Source organism: Manacus candei, unplaced genomic scaffold (assembly GCF_025592945.1).
Source record: "Manacus candei isolate 608988 ecotype Guabito, Panama unplaced genomic scaffold, ASM2559294v1 h1tg000115l, whole genome shotgun sequence".
Taxonomy (NCBI): domain Eukaryota; kingdom Metazoa; phylum Chordata; class Aves; order Passeriformes; family Pipridae; genus Manacus; species Manacus candei.
Genome location: NW_026138163.1, coordinates 1,234,416 through 1,249,482, shown reverse-complemented (window position 1 = coordinate 1,249,482; position 15,067 = coordinate 1,234,416). Strand labels below are relative to the sequence as shown.

At 52.0% G+C, this 15,067-nt stretch overlaps 1 protein-coding gene and 1 pseudogene across 1 annotated transcript in view; one reads left to right on the top strand and one right to left on the bottom strand.

Moving 5' to 3' along the window:
- The window catches only part of LOC127461896 (zinc finger protein 493-like), a 431,778-nt pseudogene that overhangs the window by 16,755 nt on the left and 399,956 nt on the right, over positions 1 to 15,067 (bottom strand).
- The window catches only part of LOC127461897 (zinc finger protein 271-like), a 406,813-nt gene that overhangs the window by 9,759 nt on the left and 381,987 nt on the right, over positions 1 to 15,067 (top strand). The window lies entirely within an intron of this gene.

Here is a 15,067-nt window from a genome sequence, read left to right as displayed (position 1 = left end):
AGGCCCTGCAGTGTCCCAATGGCCACTCGGTTCCATGAGCCACAGGAGAGGTGGCCATGTTGTAGAGCCACGAGGAAGGGGTTCTGAGACCCTTTGGGCCCTCTGGGGCCTCCCAGCCCCTGGCTGGGGGGGGAAGACTGCAAAGACCTGGAACAGTGCTAGACCGGACTAAGCGTCTGTAGGTATGCCAGGAGATGTTTTTCTCCATGGGCGCAGAGCAGCAGCTGGTGCTGACCAGAGAAACGGTGGCAGAGAGCCAGGACAGATAAGACCTGAACTGGAGGAGCAGCAGAAACAACATGCAGCACCGCAGAGAATACTCTTGGAAAGGGAGAGAGAGAGAGCCAGCAGCTGAGAGACAGAGTTCTGGGGGTAAGACTGATACCAGACCCCCCCCCCAAACTCCTTTGAGATCCCTCTGAGAAAAGAGGGAGATGGACTCCTATTAAGGAGAAGAGTTTTAGACATGCAGCACCAGAGAGAGAGAGGAGCTGAGAAGCTCAAAAGACGTCCCGGGGCTGGACCGGGACGGCCAGAGGAATGCGGGGGGAGTTGACCTTGGCTCCCCCCTTGCACTGCTGCCACGGTGGCAGCCTGAGAGACAGGGCACAGAGGCCCTGCAAGGAGCTGAGTCTCCTGGAGATACCAGACCGTCACGAAGACCCCCCTGTGTCTTCGTGATATGACGTGGTGATACGACCTTGTCTGGGGTTACGAAGCCCACGGAAGACCCCTTTGCCTGCGTCAAGGGGGCTGAGGGAGCTTGGATACCTCCCTCGTGAGTGCTGGCAGAAAGCCAGCCACAGCTACTGCATGCATGAGAAGAAGAAACCTGCTGCCTTAGAAGATACTCCTGCTGTTCAGAGACTGAAAGGGATCTGTCCTTCTTTCCCTCCTGGACTTTTATTTGGAGGGGAGAAGAGATCTGATCATTGTAAATACATGTCATGGTAGAGATAGTTTGTGATCGTGTGTATAATGTGATATGGTATTTATTTGTACAGTCATTGTAATATATTCCCTTTCCCCCACTTTGAGTCTGGTGTGTTTTGTCTGGAAAAACCCATCTCACATTAGGTTGAGATGTGGGAGGGGGAATGGAGCTAGGGAATTGGATTTTGGGACTATCTCAAACCAGGACACTTTCACACCAGTTGTTCCACCAAAATGCACGTTCATTAAAGAGACAATTCCAAATTACAATAAACCAGGTCAGAGACATAATTATGTCATGCTCTGACTGCCAGCGAATTACCCCAATGCCAGCTAAGGAAGGGGTTAATCCCAGGGGCATAACAGCCAATGAAATCTGGCAGACAGACGTTACACATAGAGCTGAATTCGGTAAACTAAAATATGTCCATGTTACAGTAGACACACATTCCAGATACATTAATGCAACAGCACACACAGGAGAAAAAGCCAAAGACGTTATCAGACACTGGCTCAGTTGTTTCGCAATCCTAGGAATTCCAAAAACCATAAAACCCGACAATGGCCCTGCTTATTGTTCTGAAAAAATCAAAACATTTCTCACAGATTGGGGGGTACTCCATTCCATAGGAATACCGCATTCACCCACAGGACAAGCGATTGTAGAAAGAGCTCACCATACACTAAAAGAAATGCTTCAAAGACAAAAAAGAGGGGAGTCGGTATATAGCCCCCAGGAACGCTTATGGAAAGCGTCATATGTTCTAAATTTCTTAAACTGTAATGATAAAGACCATAGCAGGTATGAACACCAACATAAAACTCAAATACTTTCATCTTCCAAACCACCAGTTATGATCAAAGATCTAATATCTGGGCAATGGTCAGGACCAGTAGATCTCATAACATGGGGAAGGGGATATGCCTGTGTATCCAAGGGTACCAAATTACAATGGGTCCCTTCTAGATGTGTCAGGCCTTATATCAGCCCTCCAGCACAACAGGAACAACCACCAGAAGAAATAAGTGAAGGATTTGGATTAGAAGAAACATGACCAACAATAGTAAACACATCACACAGAAAAAAAAAAAAGGGGGGAAAAGAGATATGGGTCTGTTCCCTATGTGTGTAAATCTACATTAACATTTCTTTAAAACAGGGAGAATCACAAGCAATAAATGATACAACAGAACCAAAAGAAACATATAAACAGTAACCAATACAGAACCAAAAGAAACACATAAACAGTAACCAATACAAAACCAAAACTCCATGAGTCAAACACAATAAAGGGTTAAAGAGTGCATGTGTAAGGAGAGAATGAAACGGTGACCACCGGAGTATGAATGAGAAAGTTGAGTGGACGCATGTGTGTGTGTGTGAACGCAAGTACACTTTATAGCAAGACGTCTTAAACACTACTTCAAACAGCACCACCTCAGACACAACACCTACAACCCAACACATTTCCCTTTTAAATAAAGATGATGCCATTACACAAAGTCACCCTCAGATAAAAGGTTATCCACACCTACAAACCCTGGGTAATTTGAGATTGCTTGAATATTGCACGAACCCAATAAAGTTGTTAACAGTTCAATAAAGGCCTTGTGACGATAGGCCCTATTTTTTATAATTAGAAATAAGATTGGTTATAATAAGAATGTTAAAAATGTATTGTTTCTCAACTTGTTAATAAAAAGAAGGGGGAGATGTGGCAGGAAGACTGTAACAAGGAACCGTGGGAGTTGTGGTCTCCCGGGTTCTCAGACAATACTTGATTGTCATTGGTTAGAAGGTCATGGGACATGTTCAGGCGTGGTATTTAAACCTCGGCAGTTTGAATAAACGGTAATTCTGCTCTGGCACTTGTTCGTGTCTGAGTGGGGTTCGTCCCTTGAACAACACCTCAGATAATGGGAGGGAAATGGGGGATAATGGGGGGGAAATGGGGGATAATGGGACAGTGAGGGGGAAACAGAAGGATATGCGAGGAAATGGGGAAACATGGAAGGAAAATGAGGGGAAATGGGAAGGAAGTGGGGGGAGAATGAGGGGAAATGGGAGGAATGGGGGAAAATGGGCAAAAATGAGAGATAATGGGGAGAATGGGGTAAATAAGGGAAAATGGGCAAAAATGCGAATTAATGGGGAGAATGGGGTAAACGAGGGAAAATGGAGGAATGGAGGAGAGAGAGGGGGAAATGGGAGAGAATGGGGGGAATTTGTGGGAAATAGGGGTTAATGGAGGATAACGGAGGAAAATGGGAAAAAATAGGGGATAATGGGGTAGAAATGGAGGATAATGGGGTAGAAATGGAGGATAATGGGGTAGAAATGGGGGATAATGAGGGCAAATAATGGGGGGAAATGGGGTAAAATGAGGTGAAATGGGGAAGAAAGGGAGAGAAATGGGAGGGTAATGGGGGAGAGTGAGGGGAAAATGGGGAAAATGAGGGGTAATGGGGAAAAATAGGAGATTATGGGGGATGGTAAGGGGGAAATGGGGGATAAGGAAGAAGAAATGTGGGATAATGGGGCATAATGGGGGAAAATGGTGAATAATAGGGAAAAATGTCAGATAATGAGGGAAAATGGGGAATAATAGGGGAGAAATGTGGGATAATGGGGGAAACGGGGAACAATGGGGAAAAATATGGGATAATGGAGGGAAAAGAAGGGATAATGGTTGAAAATGAGGGGAAATGGGTGTCTGAGAGGAAAAGTGGGGATAATGGGGGGAATGGGGGAAATAAGGGAAAATAGGGGATAAGGGGGGAAAATGGGGGAAATGAGGGAAAACGAGGTAATGAGGAAAATGGGGATAATGAGGGAAAATGGGGGAAATGAGGGAAAATGGGGAAAATAGGGGATGAAGAAGGAAAATGGGGGATAATAGGGGAAAAATGGGGGTCACTACAAGACCCCCCTTCCCATCAGACTCTGAGGCATCTCTGCTCTCACCTGCCTCCCCTTGCTGATTAATTAACCACTCGTTAATTACTACAAGTAACTAACCCCCCAAAACCCACAGAACCCACAGCAGTTTTATTTTGGGGGGGGTCAGCACGGCCTTGTGTCACCAGAGCAGAGTATTGGGGGGGGCCAAGCAGAGCCAGGGGGTCCCAAACCCCTTCCCGGGGGGTCCCACCCCCCTTTTTCGGGGGGTCCCTCAGGGATTTTCCAGCTGGGAGTCGCCGGGGAGGGTCCCCACGTCCTGGTAGGTGGGTTGGACCCCCCGGGAAATGTCCTCGTACATCGAACACTCGTCCAGGTTCAGCCCCTGAAAACGAGGAAAGGGGGGGATTCGGGTCGGTTTGGGGGGGTTTAGAGAGTGATAGACCCCCCCCCAGCACGATTTTGGGGCGCGGGGGCCCCCAGAACGTCACCTCATAGAGGTTTTCCTCCTCGCATGTGGTTTTTTCGGGGTGCAGCAGCTGCTCGTTGGCCCAGTGCTTCTATGGGGGGGGAACAGGGGGCACGGGGGGGTTTGGAGTGGCCAGGGGGGGTTTAGGGGTGGCCAGGGGGGAAAAAAGGGGGCACAGGGAATTTTTGGGGTGGCCAGGGGGGTTTTGAGGGGCACCAGGGGAGATTTAGGGGTGGTGGGGCGGGGAGGTTGGAAGTACAGGGGGGTTTTGGGGTGGCCGGGGGGGTTTTCTGGGGGCACCAGGGGGGATTTAGGGGTGGCCAGGGGGGGAAAAGAGGGCATAGGGGGGTTTTGGGGTGGCCGGGGGGTGTTTGGGGGGGCTCCAGGGGGGTTTTGGGGTGGCCGGGTGGGGTTTGGAGGCATCAAGGAGGAATTAAGGGGTGACAGGGGAAAACTAGGGGTGGCCGGAGGGGGTTGGGGTGGCCAGGGGGGTTTTGGGGGGCACCAGGGGGATTTAGGGGTGGTCAGGGGGGTTTTGGGGGCACCAGGGGGATTTAGGGGTGGCCAGGGGGGGGTGGGTGTCTCTGGGGAGGACTGGGGGGATTTGGGGATGGCAGGAGGAGGTTGGGGGGAACTGGGGGGGATTTGGGGGGAACTGGGATGTACGGGGGGTGTTGAAGGGGTTTTGGGGCATCCAGGGGGGAATTGGGGGTACCAGGGGGGGGTTGGGGGGTTGGGGAGGATTGAGGTTACCCAGGGGGGGATTTTGGGGGACCCGGGGGGCAATTGGTGTCCCCAGGGTCTCAATTAATGTCCCCAATGTCTCAATTGGTGTCCCCAGTGTCCCATTTACGGGACCCAATGTCCCACCTGGTGTCCCCAGTGTCCCAGCTGGTGTCCCCAGTGTCCAAGTTGGTGTCCCCAATGTCCTAATTAGGTGTCCCCAGTGTCCCAGTTGGTGTCCCCAGTGTCCTATTTAGGGGTCCCAAAGTTCCAGTTGGTGTCCCCAGTGTCCCAACTGGGGGTCCCAGTGTCCAATTGGGGGTCCCAGTGACAGAACTGAGGGTCCCAGTGTCCCAGTTGGTGTCCCCCTGTCCCAGTTGTCCCAGTGTCCCAGTTGGGTGTCCCAGTGTCCCAGTTGGGTGTCCCAGTTGTCCCAGTGTCTCAGTTGGTGTCCCAGTGTCCTAGTTGGTGTCTCAGTGTCCCAGTTGGGTGTCCCAGTTGGTGTCCCCCTGTCCCAGTTGTCCCAGTGTCCCAGTTGGTGTCCCAGTGTCCCAGTTGGTGTCCCCCTGCCCCAGCTGTCCCAGTTTGTCCCAGTGTCCCACCCTGAGCAGCAGCAGCAGCCCCGGCCCGGCCGAGCAGAGCAGCAGCAGCACCCCCTGCGCCGTCAGGATCCGGTTCTTGGTGCTCTCCCTCAGCACCAGGAACGGGGCAGGAACCGGCTCTGTGGGAACGGGACTGGGTAACTGGGAGGGACTGGGTTACACTGGGAGGGACTGGGTATACTGGGAGGGAGTGCAGGGCACTGGGTTATACTGGGAGGGCCTGGGCTATACTGGGAGGGCACTGGGTTATACTGGGAGGGACTGGAGGGCACTGGGTTATGCTGGGAGGGCACTGGGAGGGACTCAAGAGAGATACTGGGAGTGACTGGGACAGACTGGAGTGGGACTGGAGGGCACTGAGAAGGACTCAAAGGGGTTACTGGGAATAACTGGGATGGACTGGGGGGCACTGCAGGGCACTGGGATGGACTGGGGGGGCTTGTGGTAGCACTAGGTTATACTGGGAGGGGACTGGGATGGACTGGGTTATACTGGGAGGGGACTAGGATGGACTGGGAAAGACCAGTGACTCAGATGAGACCCCCCAGCCCCCTCGATCCCCCCGAGACCCCCAGGACCCTCCCGAAGGTGCTGCAGGGCTGGGGGGCACTGGGATACCCTTGGAGGGGACTGGGATGGAGGGGGTTAAACCGGGAGGGACTGGGCTATACTGGTACCATGCTGGGGGCACCGGGAGGGGCCGAGTGACCCGGGTGAGACCCCCCCACGTCCCCCACTCACCGAGGACCCTGACGAAGGTGCCGCAGCTCTGGGCCGTCTCCCCCCCGGACTCCACGCGGCAGAAGAAGAGCCCGGAGTCGTTGTGGGACAGTTTGGGGTAGGTCAGGGTGGAGCTTCCCCCCCCTTCCTGCACCGCCCGCTCCATCCGGCGGCCCCCCCGGGTGGCCACCACCTCCTGGGGCCAGGGGCAGCTCCGGGGGACCTCCCCGAGCCCGGGGGGACACGCCTGGAGCCAGGTCAGGGCGGTGTCGGGGGGGCCTCGGAAGTGGCACTCGAGGGTCAGGGGGGTCCCCACGGGCCCCTCGCGGGAGGGGGGCCCCCCCCACACCCGGAGCCACCCCCGGGGCGGGGCCGGGGAGCAGGAGAGGCTCGGGGGGCTCCCGGTGGTCACGGTCACGGGGGTCGGCGTCTCGGGGGGCTCCGGGGGTCATGCACGGGGTGCAGCCTTCGGGGGGGGTCTGGGAGCACTGGGAGCCTGCGGGGACAGAGGGGGGGTTAGGGGAGGTCACCAGTGCCCCCCAACCCCCATGGAGGGCGACTGACCCTGAGGGGGTCACTGGGGGTCCCTGTCCCTGCTGGGGGGGGTCTTTGGGAGTTCCCAGAACTGTGAGGGGTCATTGGGGGTCCCCCCGGGGTCTTTGGGGGTCCCCCAGACCCATCTGAAGGTCATTGGGCCCCCCCCAGCCCCTCCCAGTTCCCCCCCTTCCCCCTCCCAGTTTCGGTTCCCTGTCCCAGTTTGGGAACAGGAAATACTGGTTGGGGTGGCGGGGGACATTTTGACACAGGTGTGGGGGACAAAACCTGATGCTGAGACCCCCTGAGACCCCCCAGACCCAAACCCTGAGACCCCCAAACCCAAATGGAGACCTTGGGATCCCCGAGATCCCCAGATCCAAATCCTGAGCCCCTTGGACCCAAACTGAGCCCCCCTGACCCAAACTGAGCCCCCTAGACCCAAACCCTAAGCCTCCCTGACCCAAACTGAGACCCCCAGACCCAAAACCTGAGATCCCCAGAGCCAAACTGAGACCCCCAGACCCAAAACCTGAGCCCCCCAGACCCAAAACCTGAGATCCCCAGACCCAAACTGAGACCCCCAGACCCAAAACCTGAGCCCCCCAGACCCAAAACCTGAGATCCCCAGAGCCAAACTGAGACCCCCAGACCCAAATCCTGAGCCCCCCAGACCCAAAAGCTGAGATCCCCAGACCCAAACTAAGACCCCCAGACCCAAGGCCCCCAGACCCAAACTGAGGCCTTGGGACCCCTGAGACCCCCAGACCCAAAGCCTGAGACCCCCTGACCCAAGCTGACACCCCAGAGACCCCTCAGACCCAAACTGAGGCCCCCCCACACCAAAACTGAGACCCCCAGACCCAAATCCTACCTGCGAGGAGCAGTGTTATAAGTGATCTAAAGAAATTTGCTGTTCAAATAAGAAAGAGTTAACGAAGTCATTATATTGTGTTAACTGCTTTGTTGGAATCACAAGTTAGAGTGTTAGGCAATGCCTAACCACAAGTTCTGTAAGCTGCAAACTGATTAACCACAACACGATGATTTAGCATATTGTACCTTGAAGCTGTTTGTTCTAAGCATATTAATGGGGAGCAATACGGAGGGGTCGGCCACGAGGAGTCTGGGTGATCAACCATCATCCTGATGGAAGTTTCCAGAACCACGGCCTAATAGAGACTAATGACTTTAAAATTATTGGTGGACACCCCTCAACAACGGAGATGGCCCGCGAAAGGAGGAACCAACCCAGAGCTGGCCCGCGAAGAGGGAACCAAGCAGGATGCAGCCCATGAAATCTCCACCAATGGACTGATGACATGACTTTGGGGGGGAGGTGGCAAAGGAGGGTAAAATAAGTGCTGTTTTTGTTCCCCCTTGTGGACTGCGGCAGGAACAGGGGTTTCCTCTGGTCGCCCGGATACCCGTTTTTGCTTGTTTGTGGCATTAAAAAATCTTTTATACCTTGCAACCTAAATTTAAAGCCTCGTTACCTGTCACAAGGTACAGTTGTTGGAGTAGCCTAGGCACTTCTTCGGCAGGAAGAGTTTTCTGTGGTGGCACCTTTTGTCTGACAGGAATCTTCAGTTGGATTCAATATTTAAAAGGAGGGACCGGCCCTTGCAGCGCAGGACTGAAAAAAGGGAACAGCAGCTCTTTCCACCAGGAAAAAAAGTGTGGAACCTTTGGCTTTGAGGTACAGTTGCTGGGGAAGGCTGGGCACTTTGGCAGGAAGAGCTTTCTGTGGTGGCACCTTTTGTCTGGCAGGAATCTTCATTTGGAGTAAATTTTTCAGGAGGTGGGACCGGCTATTAAAGTACAGTGCTGAAAAAAGGAAAGAGCAGCTATTTCCCTAAAAAGAAAAAGTCTGGAACCTCTGGCTTCAGGTGTAGTGGGTGCAGTCTGGGCACTTCTTGGGCAGGAAAAACTTTCTGTGGTGGCACCTTTTGTCTGGCAGGAATCTTCAGTTGGAGAAAATTTTTCAGGAGGTGGGACCGACCATTGCAGCGCAGGGCAGGAAAAAGGGAACAACAGCTCTTTCCACCAGGAAAAAAAGTCTTGAACCTTAGTCTTTCAGGCGTAGTTGTTCAGGCAGTCTGGGCACTTCTCGGGCAGCAAGAGTTTTCTGCGGTGCTACCATTTCTCTGGCAGGAATCTTTAGTTGGATTCAATTTCTCAGAAGGTGGGACCGGCCATTGCAGCGCAGGACTGAAGAAAGGGAACAGTAGCTCTTTCAACCGGGAAAAAAAGTCTGGAAGCTTTGGCTTTGAGGTGCAGTTGTTGGGGCAGGTTGGGCAATTCATGGGCAAGAAGAGTTTTCTGTGGTGGCACCTTTTGTCTGGCAGGAATCTTCATTTCGATTCAACGTTCCAAGAGGTGGGACCGGGCGTTACAGCGCAGAGCTGAAAAAAGGGAACAGCAGCCCCTTCCATCAGGAAAAAAAGTCTGGATCCTTTGGCTTCAGGTGTAGTTGGTGGGGCAGCCTGGGAACTTCTTCGGAGAGAAGTGTTTTCTGTGGTGGCACCTTTTGTCTGGCAGGAATCTTCATTTACATCCCATTTTCCTGGAGGTGGCTCCAGCCATTGCAGAGCAGGGCAGAAAAAAGGGAACAGCAGCTCTTTCCACCAGGAAAAAAAGTCTGGAACCTTTGGCTTCTGGTGCAGTTTTTGGGGCAGCCTGGGCAATTCTTGGGCAGGAAGAGTTTTCTGTGGTGGCACCTTTTGTCTGGCAGGAATCTTCAGTTGGAGTAAATTTTTCAGGAGGAGGGACCGGCCATTGCAGCGCAGGGCTGAAAAAAGGGAACAACAGCTCTTTCCACCAGGAAAAAAGTCTGGATCCTTTGGCTTCAGGTATATTTGGTGGGGTAGCCTAGGCACTTCTTGGGCAGGAAGAGTTTCTGTGGTGGCACCTTTTGTCTGGCAGGAATCTTCAGTTGGATTCAATTTTCCAGGAGGTGGGACCGGCCATTGCAGCGCAGGGCTGAAAAAAGGGAACAGTAGCTCTTTCCCCCGGTAAAAAAAGTCTGGATCCTTTGGTTTCAGGTGCAGTTTTTGGGGCAGCCTGGGCACTTCTTGGGCAGGAAGAGTTTTCTGTGGTGGCACCTTTTGTCTGGCAGGAATCTTCAGTTGGATTCAATTTTTCAGGAGGTGGGACCGGCCATTGCAGCGCAGACATGAAAAAAGGGAACAGCAGCTCTTTCCACCAGGAAAAAAAGTCTGGATCCTTTGGTTTTCAGGTGTAGTTGTTGGGGTAGCCTGGGCAATTCTTGGGTAGGAAGAGTTTTCTGTAGTGGCACCTTTTGTCTGGAATGAATGTTCATTTGGAGTATATTTTTCAGGAGGTGGGACCGGCCATTGCAGAGCAGGGCTGAAAAAAGGGAACAGTAGTTCTATCCCTAAGGAAAAAAAGTCTGGATCCTTTGGCTTCAGGTGTAGTTGGTGGGGTAGCCTGGGCACTTCTTGAGCACCAAGACCTTTCTGTGGTGGCACCTTTTTTCTGGCAGGAATCTTCAGTTGGAGTAAATTTTTCAGGAGGTGGGACCGGCCATTGCAGCACAGGGTTGAAAAAAGGGAACAGCAGCTCTTTCCCTTAAAAAAAAAGTCTGGATCCGTTGGCTTCAGGTGTAATTGGTGCAGCTTGGGTACTTCTTGGGCAGGAAGAGTTTCTGTGGTGGCACCTTTTGTCTGGCAGGAATCTTCATTTACATTAAATTCTCCAAGATGTGGGACTGCCCTCTGCAGCGCAGAGCGCAAAAAAAGGAACAGCAGCTCTTTCCACCAGGAAAAAAAGTCTGGATCCTTTGGCTTCAGGTGTAGTTGGTGCAGCATGTGCACTTCTTGGGCAGGAAGAGTTTTCTGTGGTGGCACCTTTTGTCTGGCAGGAATCTTCAGTTGGATTCAATTTTTCAGGAGGTGGGACCGGCCATTGCAGAGCAGGGCTGAAAAAAGGGAACAACAGCTCCTTCCACCAGGAAAAAAAGTCTGGATCCATTGGCTTCAGGTGTATTTGGTGGCGTAGGCTGGGTACTTTTTGGGCAGGAAGAGTTTCCTGTGGTGGCACCTTTTGTCTGGCAGGAATCTTCAGATGGATTCAATTTTGCAGGAGGTGGGACCAGCCATTGCAGCGCAGGACTGAAAAAAAGGAACAACAGCTCTTTCCACCAGGAAAAAAGTCTGGAGCCTTTGGCTTCAGGTCTGTTTGCTGGGGCAGGCTGGGTACTTCTTGGGCAGGAACAGTTTTCTGTGGTGGCACCTTTTGTCTGGTAGGAATCTTCAGCTGGATTCAATTTTTTAAACGGTGGGACCGGTCATTGCAGCGCATGGCTGAGAAAAGGGAACAGCAGCTCTTTCAACAAGGAAAAAAGTCTGGATCCTTTAGCTTTGAGGTGTATTTGGTGGGGTAGATTGGGCACTTCTTGGCCAGGAAGAGTTTCTGTGGTGGCACCTTTTGTCTGGCAGAAATCTTCAGTTGGATTCAATTTTCCAGGAGGTGGGACCGGCCATTGCAGCGCAGGGCTGAAAAAAGGGAACAACAGCTCTTTCCACCAGGAAAAAAGTCTGGATCCTTTGGCTTCAGGTATATTTGGTGGGGTAGCCTAGGCACTTCTTGGGCAGGAAGAGTTTCTGTGGTGGCACCTTTTGTCTGGCAGGAATCTTCAGTTGGATTCAATTTTCCAGGAGGTGGGACCGGCCATTGCAGCGCAGGGCTGAAAAAAGGGAACAGTAGCTCTTTCCCCCGGTAAAAAAAGTCTGGATCCTTTGGTTTCAGGTGCAGTTTTTGGGGCAGCCTGGGCACTTCTTGGGCAGGAAGAACTTTCTGGGGTGGCACCTTTTGTCTGGCAGGAATCTTCAGTTGGATTCAATTTTTCAGGAGGTGGGACCGGCCATTGCAGCGCAGACATGAAAAAAGGGAACAGCAGCTCTTTCCACCAGGAAAAAAAGTCTGGATCCTTTGGTTTTCAGGTGTAGTTGTTGGGGTAGCCTGGGCAATTCTTGGGTAGGAAGAGTTTTCTGTGGTGGCACCTTTTGTCTGACAGGAATCTTCAGCTGGATTCAATTTTTTGAAAGGTGGGACCGGCCTTTGCAGCGCATGGCAGAAAAAAGGGAACAGTAGCTCTTTCCACAAGGAAAAAAAGTCTGGATCCTTTGGCTTTGAGGTGCAGTTGGTGGGACAGCCTGGGCACATCTTGGGCTAGATGAGTTTTCTGTGGTGGCACCTTTTGTCTGGCAGGAATCTTCATTTACAATAAACTTTCCAGGAGGTGGGACCGGCCATTGCAGTGCAGGGCTGAAAAAAGGGAACAGCAGCTCTTTCCACCAGGAAAAAAAGTCTGGATCCTTTGGTTTCAGGTGCAGTTTTTGGGCAGCCTGGGCACTTCTTGGGCAGGAAGAACTTTCTGTGGTGGCACCTTTTGTCTGGCAGGAATCTTCAGCTGGATTCAATTTTTCAAGAGGTGGGACCGGCCATTGCAGCGCAGGACTGAAAAAAGGGAACAACAGCTCTTTCCACCAGGAAAAAGGTCTGGATCCTTTGGCTTCAGGTGTATTTGCTGGGGCAGGCTGGGTACTTCTTGGGCAGGAAGAGTTTTCTGTGGTAGCACCTTTTGTCTGGTAGGAATCTTCAGCTGGATTCAATTTTTTAAAAGGTGGGACCGGCCATTGCAGAGCAGGGCTGAAAAAAGGGAACAGCAGCTCTTTCCCTAAGGAAAAAAAGTCTGGATCCTTTGGCTTCAGGTGCAGTTGGTGGGGCAGCCTGGGCACTTCTAGGGCAGGAAGAGTTTTCTGTGGTGGCACCTTTTGTCTGGCAGGAATCTTCAGTTGGAGTAAATTTTTCAGGAGGTGGGACCGGTCATTGCAGCGCAGGACTAAAAAAAGGGAACAGCAGCTCTTTCCCCAAAGAAAAAAAGGCAGGATCCTTTGGCTTCAGGTGCAGTTTTTGGGGCAGCCTGGGCACTTCTTGGGCAGGAAGAACTTTCTGTGGTGGCACCTTTTGTCTGGCAGGAATCTTCAGTTGGATTCAATTTTTCAGGAGGTGGGACCGGCCATTGCAGCGCAGACATGAAAAAAGGGAACAGCAGCTCTTTCCACCAGGAAAAAAAGTCTGGATCCTTTGGTTTTGAGATGCAGTGGGTGAGGTAGCCTGGGCACTTCTTGGGCTAGATGAGTTTTCTGTGGTGGCACCTTTTTTCTGGCAGGAATCTTCAGTTGGATCCAATTTTTTAAACGGTGGGACCGGCCATTGCAGTGCAGGGCTGAAAAAAGGGAACAGCAGCTCTTTCCCTAAGGAAAAAAAGTCTGGATCCTTTGGCTTCAGGTGCAGTTGGTGGGGCAGCCTGGGCACTTCTAGGGCAGGAAGAGTTTTCTGTGGTGGCACCTTTTGTCTGGCAGGAATCTTCAGTTGGAGGAAATTTTTCAGGAGGTGGGACCGGTCATTGCAGCGCAGGACTAAAAAAAGGGAACAGCAGCTCTTTCCCCAAAGAAAAAAAGGCAGGATCCTTTGGCTTCAGGTTTAGTTGGTACAGCCTGGGTACTTCTTGGCCAGGAAGAGTTTCTGTGGTGGCAACTTTTGTCTGGCAGGAATCTTCAGTTGGATTCAATTTTCCAGGAGGTGGGACCGGCCATTGCAGAGCAGGACTGAAAAAAGGGAACAACAGCTCTTTCCACCAGGAAAAAAAGTCTGGATCCATTGGCTTCAGGTGTATTTGGTGGCGTAGGCTGGGTACTTTTTGGGCAGGAAGAGTTTTCTGTGGGGGCACCTTTTGTCTGGCAGGAATCTTCAGTTGGAGTAAATTTTTCAGGAGGAGGGACCGGCCATTGCAGAGCAGGGCTGAAAAAAGGGAACAACAGCTCCTTCCACCAGGAAAAAAAGTCTGGATCCATTGGCTTCAGGTGTATTTGGTGGCGTAGGCTGGGTACTTTTTGGGCAGGAAGAGTTTCCTGTGGTGGCACCTTTTGTCTGGCAGGAATCTTCAGTTGGATTCAATTTTTCAGGAGGTGGGACCGGCCATTGTAGAGCAGGGCTGAGAAAAGGGAACAGCAGCTCTTTCCACAAGGAAAAAAGTCTGGATCCTTTAGCTTTGAGGTGTATTTGGTGGGGTAGATTTGGCACTTCTTGGCCAGGAAGAGTTTCTGTGGTGGCACATTTTGTCTGGCAGAAATCTTCAGTTGGATTCAATTTTCCAGGAGGTGGGACCGGCCATTGCAGCGCAGGACTGAAAAAAGGGAACAACAGCTCTTTCCACCAGGAAAAAAGTCTGGATCCTTTGGCTTCAGGTATATTTGGTGGGGTAGCCTGGGCACTTCTTGGGCAGGAAGAGTTTCCTGTGGTGGCACCTTTTTTCTGGCAGGAATCTTCAGTTGGATCCAATTTTTTAAACGGTGGGACCGGCCATTGCAGCGCATGGCTGAGAAAAGGGAACAGCAGCTCTTTCCACAAGGAAAAAAAGTCTGGATTCTTTGGCTTTAAGGTGCAGTTGGTGGGGCAGCCTGGGCACTTCTTGGGCTAGATGAGTATTCTGTGGTGGCAGCTTTTTTCTGGCAGGAATCTTCATTTACAATAAATTTTCCAGGAGGTGGGACCGGCCATTGCAGCGCAGGGCTGAAAAAAGGGAACAGCAGCTCTTTCCCCAAAGAAAAAAAGTCTGGATCCTTTGGCTTTGAGATGCAGTGGGTGGGGCAGGCTGGGCACTTCTAGGGCTAGATGAGTTTTCTGTGGTGGCACCTTTTGTCTGGCAGGAATCTTCATTTACACTAAGTTTTCCAGGAGGTGGGACCGGCCATTGCAGCGCAGGGCTGAAAAAAGGGAACAGCAGCTCTTTTTCCCGGTAAAAAAAGTCTGGATCCTTTGGTTTCAGGTGCAGTTTTTGGGGCAGCCTGGGCACTTCTTGGGCAGGAAGAGTTTTCTGTGGTGGCACCTTTTGTCTGGCAGGAATCTTCAGATGGATTCAATTTTCCAGGAGGTGGGACCAGCCATTGCAGCGCAGGACTGAAAAAAAGGAACAACAGCTCTTTCCACCAGGAAAAAAGTCTGGAGCCTTTGGCTTCAGGTCTGTTTGCTGGGGCAGGCTGGGTACTTCTTGGGCAGGAACAGTTTTCTGTGGTGGCACCTTTTGTCTGGCAGGAATCTTCAGTTGGATTCCATTTTTTAAACGGTGGGACCGGCCATTGCAGCGCATGGCTGAGAAAA